Source organism: Euwallacea similis, chromosome 13 (genome assembly GCF_039881205.1).
Source record: "Euwallacea similis isolate ESF13 chromosome 13, ESF131.1, whole genome shotgun sequence".
Taxonomy (NCBI): domain Eukaryota; kingdom Metazoa; phylum Arthropoda; class Insecta; order Coleoptera; family Curculionidae; genus Euwallacea; species Euwallacea similis.
The window spans coordinates 1,379,971-1,393,864 of NC_089621.1; the positions used below are offsets into that span (position 1 = coordinate 1,379,971).

Sequence of the window (13,894 nt, forward strand, 5' to 3'; positions counted from 1 at the left end):
TTGTGGTTCCGTATCTTAACGTTAATTGGGATTTAAAAAATAATATTTTACCACACGTCAGGTTTCATAGTGAAAATGGTTTATTCATGATATCATTGTCTATATCAATAGTACTCTAATTCTCGCTAGAAAGCTTATATTTCTTGGAACGATTCGATCTTCTTTTGAAATCAGACTCTGCAGTTTCCCTGTGAAGGCACCAACAAGCATTGCTGGTTCCCATCTATCTTGATAACGTTTCTCAAACTCCGCAACATCTTGATGAAAACGTTCTCCATGTTCGTCGCTTACTGAACCCATATTTTCCGGAAGAAAGCTCAAATGTGAGTGCAGAAAGTGAATTTTCAGTGACATATTACATCCTAGCTGACGATGAACATTTAGTAAAGATGTAATTTTTTCAAGGAAATCTCACGATTTGTAATTTCCGAGAAAATTTTTTGTCACATTTACAAACGCTAACCATGTCGTCTTTTCTATAGGGCTCCGGCTTAATAAAAAGGAGGGATCATTCATTCATATTTTTCTGATATCAGGGTCCACAAAAATTCCTTCTTTAATTTTGGCCTCGCTTAATGTAGGAAATTTTTCAATCAGGAATTGAAATCCTGGTCCATCTTCGCGTAGTGCTTTAACAAAATTCTTTATCAGTCCGAGTTTTATATGTAATGATGGTAAAATTATTTTCTCAGGAGATACCAATGGTTCATTTTTGACATTTTTCTGGCCAAAAATGAATCCAGTTCTTAGAGACCAGTCCTGTTTAATGAGCGTTCTTTGCAGTCCCTTTCACAAAGAAAACAACAATATTTTGTGTATCCTGTTTGCAGTCCTAAATCTGCACAAATTTGCCACTTATGCTCTGCATGTTGATCTTTTCAAGAATAAGTTTTAAAATTTCATAAGTCTCTTTTAAGTGAGCACCATACGTTACAAGTACAGATGGCAATGTATTACCGTTGTGAACTAGAATTGCCTTTAAACTTAGCTTCGATCCGTCAATAGTCTCCATTCTTTTGATATACGACTTTGACCTAACGTCAACAGTTAGTCCATGAATATCGGTACAAAGGACTAAATCATTTTCTTTCGAATAAAACTCGGCTAAAGAAATGTGTCGCTTTCTGTACGTTATTGTTTCAAAGCCATTCTGCAAAAGACCTCATTGCTTCAATCAAGGTCCTAATATTTCAGACTTTCTTTAGTCAATCCTAAATCTCTGACAAGGTCATTTAGTTCTGATTGACTAATTAAATACGGTTCTCTATTAGCTTGTTCTTGAAACACCTCTCCACTAGAAGGGAGACTCGTTGAACTGTTGAACTCGTTGAACTGAGCTTGTCGAACTAGGGAAGTGTTGCAGAATGGGGTAGCGGTATTGTTACGAATGTTACCTCAGTATATTCTAGGCATATTCATGAACCCTTTGATTTTTAGAAAAACCCTTCACTTTCGTTAGATTGAAATAGCAATCAACGTAGTCCTTGGGTTCCCGCCACTGCATTGGGACACTAAACCGCATTTTTTTATTATTCCATTGCATCACCCTGTCAAATATTTATAACATTTTGAGCAATAAACATGGGGCACCCACGATTTGTCCCGCCCTTCAATTTTAATATTCAAATAAGCCTCAAAACGGGTTTCCGGTAATGGGGAAATTGTCTCTTTTTCACTTTTCGATGTAAACTGGCCACAAATATAGCAGAACAAATCAGAAGAATTCACACAAACTCGCGACATTGTGTAATTTTGTAACTAAAATAACACAAATTATAACTTTAAATCACAAAAAGGTTTACTTTTAGGACAAACGTCCAACGAACGTATCCGAACCGATTTCACTTATCAAAGTTTTAAGACGGGATATGCAAGTACAAACTCGTTTCAACTTGTTTTTAATGTATTTCTAACTAAAATTAGCTATCAAGATGTTGGTGAATTTTTCAGTATTGCATAGAGTTGTTACTCATGTGAGGATTTTGGGTCTACTTTCATTCATCATTAATGTTAATTGATCATTTTAGTATCAGAGCGATCGTTTGTCGATTTACTTTTTCTGCAATTGGCGTCGCATGAAATGAATCATTTGCCGTGTCCACGTTCTGTACACGAATTTCGAGAACGATTTCCTAGCGGAAACCATCAGACGTGCACAGGCACCACTCTTTTAAATACTCTTTAATCCCGAGTCACAGTTCTTCAAAAATTTCAAGGCAATTCTCAGATGTTCCTTTCCATTCGGAAACCGCACCTCGCATTCTTTTCCTGCTTTATAAGTCTCGAAAATGCCCCTGGTAAAACCTTGATTAAAATAAAGAAATGTTATTAAACCAGCACTGCCAATTCCCAAGTATTTTATACTCCAAAGACGTTCCCATTGACTTTTCCTTATCTAAACTTAAAGCTCCTCTTCGTTGAAACTTGGAACTGTAATTGCTAGTTTAATTACATTCTCCACGGAATTCAAAACAAATGCGGAAAGTTATTACTGGAAGCAAAATGAGTTGCTTTCATTTGATTATCTTAATTAATGACAGAAACAGTCGCCTTCAGATCCAGCTCTTAAAGGGCAAATGTCCGAAGGAACGAATCCTGGATCTTCAGGTACACCATAAATCTCAATCAGCAGCTTACCTGAACATATTTTTCAAGTCGCTGACGGAAATAAAGCTACTCGGTCCGCGAAATTTCTTGAAAAATGGTCAACACCCCTAGAAGAGCATCCATCAGAGAAATCTTATTATTGTCCTGTCCTGTTTTTTTGCTGCCGATGCAGACACGAATTCCTCAACATTGCAAACTTCTTCAAATTTTCTTTATCGAATTTCAACTTAATTATGAGATAATCCCCTAGGCAGATCCCTGTCCCAATATTTCCAGATGCGCTTTGTTGGAACTTAAAAGACTTCGCCAACCTTAAAATAACTATTCGAGAGGAGATCGCTTCGGAGGATTCAAAACGCCTGATATAATCCCAAATCCTCTTAAAATAATTCCGGCGTCCTGCTAAACTTAGTTTGTGTCTGGAATGGATTTATTTAAGCGGAATCTCGCGGATTTGCCGATATATCTTCAGACTTCTGAAGATTTGTTGTAAAGGAAAATAATCACGATTTATGTAAACGATTGATTTGGATCCCGGATAGACTCTTCACGTCTCATAAGGGGCCTCCATTAAATGGCGAGTCTGTGGTAAACTCAGAAACGGTGCAGTGCAAGAGAACCCCGCAAAGAGCTGTCCAGTTGTGACCCCGCCACTGCCTGCAATGCTCAATATTGCAATGCGTCATTGGCGTATCGAAAAAAAGCTCTGCGGAAGGTATTTTAAGGTTGGAATTTTCAACATTTGTGCAGGAGTAAGTTCAACAAAAATACCAATTAAATAATAAAATCAAATTCAATTCAAAATAACAAAATGAATTATTTCAGATAGATATTAGGTTGATGCAGTATAAACGTCGGAATTTAGGGTATGGTATTTTTTAACTATATTTTGATAATTATTCATAATTATTTCAAAGTGTGTTTTATATCGTTTTCAAGCGTGATGTATGCGCTATATTTATAGATATTAGATATTTATTGAAATAAAGATTTGTAATAAATATTATTGGTTACATTTAAAATTTCTAAACGCAATTTTCGCAACATTTATTTTTACGAGTGTAAATAGGGCCGCTCTGCCACTCAAATTGCTCGAAATATTAACGAATTATGGGGCAAGAGAAGTGTTAACGAACGCACAGTACAACGATGGTACAGTAAATTTGCTCCGGCGACACCAACCTGAGGGACGACCCACATGGTAGGCGCCCATCGGCTATAGATAATGACCAATTGAAAGCATTAATTAAAGCTGAGCTCCTCAAAACAACGCGAGAAGCTCCCCATGAACTCAACGTTGATCAATCGACAGTTGTTCGCCATTTGAAAAAAATCGGGAAGGTGAAGAAGCTCGGTAAGTGGGTGCCACACGAGCTGAATGAGAACCAAAAAATTCGTCGTTTTGAGCTTTCATCAAATCATCTTCATCACAACGAAAACGAGCCATTTCTCAATCGGATCGTGACTTGCGACGAAAAATGGATTTTGTGCGACAACCGGCGACGTTCTGCTCAGAGGGTGAATCGCAACGAAGCCCACGGTACTTCCCAAAGCCAAATTTGCACCCCAAAAAGGCTATGGTGACCATTTGGTGGTACGCGGGCGATTTAATCAACCGCAGTTTCTTAAATCCTAGCGAGACAATAACGGCAGAAAAGGACTGCCAACAACTCAACAATGTGCACGAGAAATTACGGTGCATGAATTTAGCATTGGTCAACAGAAAGGGTCCAATGCTGCTTCACGACAATGCTCGATTGCTTGTTTCAATAATTATTTGGCAAAAGCTTCATGACTTGGGCTGCGAAAATCTTGAACGTCCTCCCTACTCGCCCGACCTTTCACCAACAGATCATAATTTTTTTAAGCATTTGGCACTCTCTTCAGAACAAGAAATCAAGATCAAGTCAAAAATGCCTTCGATGAATTTGTTGCTTCCGGAACTCCGGAGTTCTACGTTATTGACATAAGAAATCGGGCGACGGGTTGGCTAAATTGTATCAATTAAAATGGTTGTTATTTTAATTAATAAAACGAATTTTTAGTCGAGTAATACCAATTTGAAGTTAAGCTTGTAAATCCGACACTTGCACTGCATCAATCTCATTATAGATTGAGAGCGATTGAAATTGAGCAGAAATAATTATAAAATAAAGCAGATAATTGAAGAAATTAAGCAAAACATGATGTTTGGCTTTGAAATACGAGTCAGAGTCAACGTATGGAATAAATGGATAAAAACTGGACACAGCAACTATAAAATCATTTCCTGTAGGTGCGTAATTTGAATTAAAAAATTCCAAACAATCAATTGAGCGTAAATGCAAAAAATTCCTAACTCATGAACGTGTTGCATTATTCACCATAGCAGCCTTTGCGCTGATCTAGTTTGCGGCATTACGTGCGACATCAACTTAAATCAAGTTGATTTGTGCTATTAAACCTCCAAACAGTATTTACTGCATACTTCATTGCATGCGTCTTATGTGTCATGCACACCAGAATGTACATGACACATAACTACCAAACAGTATTTATCAAATACTTTATTGCATATGTTACCCCGGGCGCACACCAGACATGCATAACACATAAGACATGCCACATGAGATTTTCAGGAATGCTGCTTGGCATGCTGCTTGCAGGCATATCAAGGAAATCAATTGATTTTAAATTAATGCATCGCGATGTCGGGAAGTATTGCGCGTTGTTGTATGTTGATATGCCATACTTATGCCGCATATTTTATGCCTTGTGCATCCTGGTGTGCTCCCTACATAAGTCATTTGAGCACCACAACGTTTTTAGGCCTAGCAATTTATAGAAATTATCGCTGTTTTTTTGCGTCCTGTTTGAACCCCTTTTAGACAGTGGCGGAGCTACGGGTAATTGGGCTGCCTCCGCTGCATGGTAAAAAAATGAAAATTTAATGGAGTTTTTAAAATCGTCTATCCCTGCGTTAAAACAGCGTTACAGCAGTTAATTGCCATCAAATATGCCGTCTGTTGTCCCCATCTATTTGCGCCCCCGATAGAGAAGATTAGCGACAACGAACATGGATTTAACGACTTCCATATGGAAATCGAAATTAATTCCCAACATTTGATCTTGCTTAACGTTCTATCGAGCGTTGCATGTAATTACTCCCAACTCCCATTACATATTTTAATAATCATTAAAGTCTATTCCCCTAGGTACGGTCAAAGGCGTGTTAGTTGCTGAAAGCAATCAATCTGAACACGCCTCGATGCTGTACCCCACCACCGAGTGGGCACAAAAGTGCCTTTTCGAGGCACAAAACCCTTAAAGGAGGAATATCTCATATTTCTCCCAAACGAACAGTGAATTAGGTTTCCGGTATGTGGCCGTTACGCCGATAGGAGATCAAAGCAGATACGAGACCATCGAAGCGGACTATGACAAATGACTGTCACTTATACAGGTGTACCAACTGACAAACACATTGTTCTGGTCGCTGGGTTGGAGACCCTTATTGCGAATTCCCGCCATATTAGTGTCGAGAATCCGGAAGATGGATTACACACTCGCCTCGTCTTGTATGCGAAATATAAATGCCCGTCAAGGAGATTTATTGGGGATTATTATCGATTGGGTGGGAAATGCGGCTGATCAGAGAAAATTTTCGAAGTGGGCGTTGTGCCACTCTGTATATTTTCCCCATCAAGTGAGAAATTCCCAAAAGGAATTCAAATATTCCAGAAAGTTAATATAAAGTGGCGTCCGCATACGGGGCTATGCGGCTATGACGAGCGAGTATCGCCCCGATACCGACAGCCAAATCCAGAGAGAGATATTGTTGTCACCGTAATTTCCAGCTTTTTATTGCGTCTAAAATTCAGGACGCCGAGCAGTATTAGACGCAAATACACTTCCCAAAAATGACTCTCTATCAGGTTTAAAAACAGTGCACCGGAGTCGATCGATCTAACTGCCGAAAAGCTACCAGGGTCAGAGCGCATTGCGTGCCAAATGTCTATTAGTCTCTCTCTCTTTGAAGTATAAGCTAATTTACAAAATAAAAAAACACCTGTATATCTGCGGTTTAGAGGCACTTAAATGTATTAAGCGTGTTTGTCCCACTGAGCCGCAATTACCATAATAATTAAAAAGTTGTTTCGATTCACGAAATTTGGATTTGCCACCACTGTGTCCACCACAACGACAATACGCAGTGTCAACTGCTCCTATATACGTCATTGTTTATCACGTGAGCATTAGAGAAACCAAAAAACAAATTCTCCAGTCGCGCTCCATCAAGGAAAAAACGCAAAGCGTGCCTAGGTACAGTTGCCCAGTTATGCTCGTAAATATTGAGTTATTGTGATATATTAGATTAAAATTTTTGTTTTTATTTGGATGATTGTTGGTTGGCATGTAGGAGTTTTCGCATACACATATCCAAATTTTGTAAATATTTACGAGTAGTAGTTACACCAATGGCACAAACTTGCGCTTTCCGAATTACTCAGACTGGCCTACGCCTCTGTTTTCCTTTGTCCGCTCCTGCAAGGTGACAATTACCAAGATGGCCTTTGGTCTTTTACTTCGCTGAATTGTAGAAACTTCCATTAGGGCTTGAACGAGCTCCAAAAACGTTGTTATCTTTCCAAACAACAGATTTAATTTACATGAAATTGACTTACATAAATTGGTAGACATACAATGAAGGACCAAGAACGGAGTTCCAATATCTTGGTAGCGACAGTTTTGCATTTGCCGACATTTAATCCAGGAGTTTGTCGAGAACATGACTAAAAATGAGGGATGGGCAGCAGGCTGGTTTATAGATATTATAAATTAGCTTTGCTTTACGCGTTAAACGCGTAAAAACTGGCCATGATTTCACCTGCATCTAAACCCAAAATTTGAAGGATATTTTTTGTACCCCCAAGAGAATCGTCCCTACTTCAAATTAATCATTGTATTCGCAACACGGTAAAAAAGCAAATTCCTAGAAGCGAGCAATTTCCCAGTAATCTACCCTCCTCCTTTGTCATTCCGTTCGGGTTTATAGTTTCTAATTGGAAAACTGCATGGAGGCGACTCTTTGCATTCCAGATAAGTTGAATAATTGTAAATTGCCAATGGCCGCAAAGAGTTTCCTAAAAGTTCGCTCGAATTAAGTTAGTCTGAAGGCGCCACAATCATTCAAAAGGAAGTTAATTACTTCCGCCACTTCGTCTGTGAAGAAGCAGACCCGTTTGAGAACCATTAAGACGAGTTTCAGAAGGCCCGCTTCGCTTCTTCAAAAACACGTTATTTTTACCACACTTTCGCGACGTCAAAGTGACGTAAGTTGTTATTCGTCATTATGACGTCGGTCGCTATCCCCAAAGAATCTGACCTTATTCGAGAAATCTGACCCCCCAGGCAAGATGTTTCCTCAAATGATCGAGACAAACAAATGTAAATTTGGAATTTGATCATCTAAAATTCCAATGTTCCAACAATTCCAATTCTAAAATTCCACCTTCTAATCATCTAATGCTCTTGCTTAGGAAACACATTTATGAGATTATCGAAAAAGGGCCAAAATTCGGGCCGACCTTTTAAAGACGCGTGAAGGGAAAATGTAAAGAGAGACTCCGCTCCGAAATTATTCGGCGGTAAAATATGGTAAAATATGCAGGTTACTTTAACAGGAAAAGGGTGGAGGAAGGCTCCTCCCTCATACTTAAACTACTTACGTCTATCGCGCCTGCATGGGTGTACGTCCGAGAGGTATTTAAGAGTCTCGTGGAATAATCCCACAAAAAATACTCCAAATGGAGTTTGTCTTTGTAAAGACATTCAGACAAACAGCCTTAAATTTGAGCTCTCAGTATTATCCACTTCCTTAATAACCTCTATGGATTCTTTTTTTCTTGGAGCTCCTCATTGCTTGCTCCATTTCGAGATGGGAGACAGGAGGATATCTTCCAACAAAGTCGAAATTGATTAGGGCTTTGGGTTTCGCTGTCAGCGGGATAATCCTGTTCCTGATTATTTTTAACTCCCGAAAAAGGTCGCATTCGGACACAGAGTACACTTCTAGCGCGTATTTGTTAGTGGGATTAGCAGTAGCATTCAGGATTCCATCCACGGTGTAAATCTCAATATCGATGCATTGTTGCTGCAAACCCCGAGCCTGAACAATCTTATCTGGGATTTTTAGTACCAGTCTGGTGCCCCACAGGAATGTTATTGGCATTTTTATGGAGTTTTCTAAAATTCCTACTAAAAGAAAACTGTTAGTTAATATATGTAGCTAAATAAATCCAGCACATGTGTGAACATGACTCCCATGTGATTATGTGCGAAATCTGAGGAGCAAATCCGCAAAGAGGGTAAACAATAAGATGGATTTTGATGTTTTGCAGCCAGCCTCATGGCCTGCAAGTTGGGTCTTTGCTTCGACCCATGAGATCAAAATTTCAAGTTTTTTGTGCGTAATTCCACTGTCCCGAGTATACGAGGCCCTGGCTCACAGACACCTGCAAAATAGAGTTGTTAGCTCATAGACACTTGCAACACGAAGTTGCTGACTCATAGATACCTAAAACATAGTTGCTGACGTCTATGAGTCCATGAACTATTACATATTCAGACCGACTCAGAATATACATATTAAGCTCGTCTCAGCTTATCACAATTTTATAACAATCTCAATATAACGTATAACTAAGTTTAAACTAGATGGTGTCGGTCACGATTTCGATTTGTTCCTGTTCCCAGCAGCATTCACCCGGACTTTCTTGGCCTAAATTCCGTCTCTCTTTACCGGAACTGCAACTGGATTTAATCTTAAATACCTTAATCCCGGCAAGTAAATATTAAAGTTAAAGTAGGGAATATTAAATTTCCGAGAAGATTTAATTCGCAGTTGTTTCACTTAAGGTTAACGTTGTTATTAGCTTTGACGGTAATTAATGGCTCGAATGTTTGCTCAGACTTGCCGTCAAACTCGCATTTCTGCATCCTGAATACTTCCAAGCTCTGGTTTCGTATCATTAGTATTCGTATGTTATCGAGCAGAACAAACGTGCTGTACCTCAAAATCTGGGGATCGCGCGAGAAATGTTCAGAGATTTTACATCAATTCTTTCGTCCAACACCATGAAGGCTTCTATATTTTCGTTTGTCTGGTCAGCCTCTCGGATGTCCAGACCTTCGAGATCTTGGCAACAGCCCAAAATATTATTTATATGCCTCGATCCATCTTCCTTCAGATGATATCCTTCTAGTCTCAGGCTCTTAAAGGCTTGAGACCTTTAGCATCAGGACTGATATCGCAGTGCGGCAAATTCAAGTATTTGAAACTGTTGCGAGTTTCCAAAAAAAAAATTCTTGCCACGATTTTTAGTGCCTTATTTTCATACTGTTGCAGAAGACATCAAGGAGGAATTATTTTAGGATCTTGATCAGCAAAACACTGATTGATCGAATTACCCGATAACCAATATCAGAATCTTAAGTAAGGATAGATAATAATAAGATCAGAAAGAAAATTGAAGTTATCATTGGCAATATCAATATCCAAGCTCAGTCTCTACGAATAGCGCCTATAGAAATTCTCTTTTAGAATTTGTTAAATGGGTAAAAAATTGAGCAATTAAAAAGCTGAAAAAAATTAATCTAGAAGTTCTAAGTGTTGCCTTCAGTTCTTAAACTAAACTTTGGACACCTTTTATTTTCAATGTATTCAGTATTTTCTAACATCTTTTTCAATGCAATGAACAAATCATAAATTGTAAAATCTAAAATTCCAAGTACTGAAGTGAATATAGTTAAAATTAAACAAATACCTATCATATACCTAAGAGTTATGTGACACCCATAAATCTTCTAACTCCTAAAGAGGAAACTGAACTATCGAATACGAAACCCGCCCCCAAAATAAAGGCGGAATAAGTCGTTGTTACGGGAAAGACATTTGATATATCACCGATTATCTAACCTTCTGTAGGTGTGTTGAAACTGAAATTTGATGTAATTTCATGCCACCTGTGGAATGGCCGAGTTTCAATATAAATGAAACCTTCGTAAATAGTGTAAACAGCAAACAAAACGTGCTCCAAGACGTCACGTACCTATCGACACTAAATTTAGAGCTAGTCTCGAAACAAGTTTGTCCCAGTTTTAGGGCGAAGTAAAGAAGATTGTATTTTTCTCCTCGATACACACTTTAGCATGAATGTCGCGGAGAAAATTGAGTCGTTTCTTTCACTCTTCTGATTTCCTACCGAACCCCCCAACCTCTCCCGCAACCCCCAACCGACAATTCTTATCTTTTATCCGACACATTTGCCTGAGGGTAATGTACGCGTCGAACTGGAGTCTTCCACTCTTAGCCCTAAGTGCTTATTTTTATCTGGTTTTATCACCTGGTGCGGTTGTGTTTTTCCTTCCAGCAAACCAAAACTCTTTGCCGAACAAAGGCATTTTTTGTTGCACAAAAAGATTAGCGCCACCATGTAAACTTAGTTTTGCATTTGCTCATTCCGCTTTGCCAACTTTCAAAGACTCTATAAGCGCATATTTGCTTTGCAAAATTTGATTAGCCGGAACTAATTTAAATTCAAATAACGTAATAGCATATGGAACATTTTCTATATTGATGGGAGTGCATCATAATGAATGCAAACTAAAAGCTGGCTAAAATGCCAATTAACTAAAATGAATGGGCCTATTATTGTCTCAAAACCGAGATGTATGGAATAGAAATCATTTGATTATATTATGTTTTTGATGCGTGCTTTTCGGGCAGCTGATTAATTTACGAATTTGTGGGCATGACTATAATTTATTAAGCATTTTGAGCAGAAGAAGAGTGATACCCAATATTAAGGTGATTTAGCAGTAATACAGCTCAAAAATACCTCTGAAACGTTTACTTATGAAATACCCCTCGTACACTGCAAAAAGCGCCCTCTGTAGCTGTCTTGAAGAACTTATATAAATTTTCAGGATTGACATTTCATCATCACCATCCAGTGGGAAGAAACGTCTGTTTAATAAGACGAAATCAGATAGTCAGTTTCAATAAGAAATATTTCAATCTCACAGTATTTATTTATGATTTCTTAAATTAACTGCTCGCCGGATCGTTTAGCGATTCACACAGGAAATTTAATGATACCGCCGAACATGCTGCAGGTAGCGATCTTTTTTCAGTGCTAAAGTTCGAAAATTCCTCCCCTTGGTAGCTCTACGCATTAAAGCAACACTTGCATCTAATGGTTCTTATTAATTCAAAAACAACGAGCCGCGTTGCAGCTCCACTTATTTATAAAATCTAATATCCCGTTGAAATTTAATTCGATAACCAAACAGGCAACAGGTTGCAAACACTGATCCCTCCACAACCAATATACATAAAGGATCCCTTAAATTTATACCCTAAGACGATCGGACACTAAGTAATTAAGCGCCCCCCAAGGAGAGATTTAACAATTATATATGCGGCATTGTTGTAAATCTTTATACCACTATTTCGTAGTTAGTTTAACTTTGTTTTGAGCATTACTCTTTAGTGATCTCCTTCGATCCGCCCCTAGAAAGATCCCTGCCATTCTCAAATTAGATAAGCCCCAATGTACCAGCAAGGCGACGACAACGTGACATTTAAAGCTTTCATAGCTCAAGGGCCTGCGTTTTGTGAGCTTTTTACGAACTTTCCTTTCAAAGCCATCGAAAACACGTAAGTAATGTAGGGCGTAAGGTGATACTTTCTTAAGAGTTTTAGTAACCCGACTTCAGCTTGATATGTTGACGATGTGAGAGAGCTGGAAATTGGGTGCAGTTACTTTAGAATTATTTGAGAGCTTTGAGTTGTGCTTTGATCGAGTTAATGAAGCTAGTGAAACTAGAATATCGAGTGTTTTTAGACCGTAAACAGAAATTTAAAGGACAGAAGTGAGGCCAATTAATTAAAAAATAAAAAACGCACATAAGTCTGTCTAATGTATGTAAAAATGGGGATACATATACTATATGAAGTAAATCAGAGTCAGTAACACAATCTAAATCAAAATCAGAATGGCGAAAAAAGGCCTTCACGGCCATGAATCCCATGGTTTCATTGACACCCATCACTCTCAGGTCCACGCTGCCGGAATATGGAAAATTGAGACAGAACATCTAGAGACCTAGCTTTCTTACTTAACTTCGATTCTACACAGAAATAATTGACTTTCTTATGTATTATATGCGCCGGCGCACAATGCATCTTCGGGGACAAAATGGCGTCACAAAAGCACTAGTTCATGGCAACTACAAAATAGAACTTTTTTTTCAAATGGTGGCCACGTCCAATTTTTGAGTTCCTTGGCGTCAATTTCGACTTAATGAAATCAATACATATTATAGTGAGCCGCCCTATAAAATCTTAATATTCTCTCTAGCACGTTCAAAACAGTTTATTGTGAATTATTAATCTCGTTTTTTTTTTTTTAATCTCAAACCCCGTACAACGCTCTGATTTTATTACAACCTTCAGCTCTATCGCTTTGAATTCTGCTTAACAATCTCCCTAAGCTCCTGGAAATTGCAAACAAGTCTATGCACGTCTTGCCAGAGCTTCCTTCCATTAATTAACGTCTCCCCATCTAATGCGCTATAATTCACCAGGCAAATTAAAGCACTAGTGTTGCAAAACTCTCACAAATACCACATATATTCGGAAATACTCCTTCATGATAAGCAGGCCCATAAATAAAACTAAACAGTGTTGAAAATGTGCCTGACGCTGATATCGTTCCGAGGTCTACAGTGTAACTGGAAATAGGATGAGTTAGCAAAAATGCATAAACTTTTACTAATACTGACGTCTCTATAGCTAGATAAGCTTCCAGAGAAAGAGATGGAATCCTTGGGGATTAATACCACTTAAGAGTTGTGCAGATCTATCGACAATTCCCTGCTAAGTTATTCAAATTAACAGGCCCTTAGCTAGGTGGAATTTACTAAAGATATAACCAAGAGGGCGCATTTGGCGATATTAGCCAAGTTGGGGATGTAGATGAGATTATCTCGATTAGAGGAAAATTGAGTCCGAGTCGGGGGTTGTTTCATTAACTTGAACAATGTTTTCTTGTTTTTCTGGATCAAATAACGCCTTATATCATTCGCTTTATCACATATTTCAACAGCGTATACGTGTAGTTTCAATTTTCTTTTTCCGGGAAAGATATGCATTTTTTGCACGCCACGACAAGGCGTAATCGAATTTAAATTGAACTTACGCTCCAGGTGGTCTGATAAGATTGTTGCCCACAGGGAATTTTAA

General features: G+C 38.4%; 1 pseudogene; it reads right to left on the reverse strand.

Annotated features, from left to right (window-relative positions):
* Positions 1 to 8,464: 8,464 nt before the first annotated feature.
* Positions 8,465 to 12,747, reverse strand: LOC136413168 (uncharacterized; annotated as a pseudogene).
* Positions 12,748 to 13,894: the final 1,147 nt, after the last annotated feature.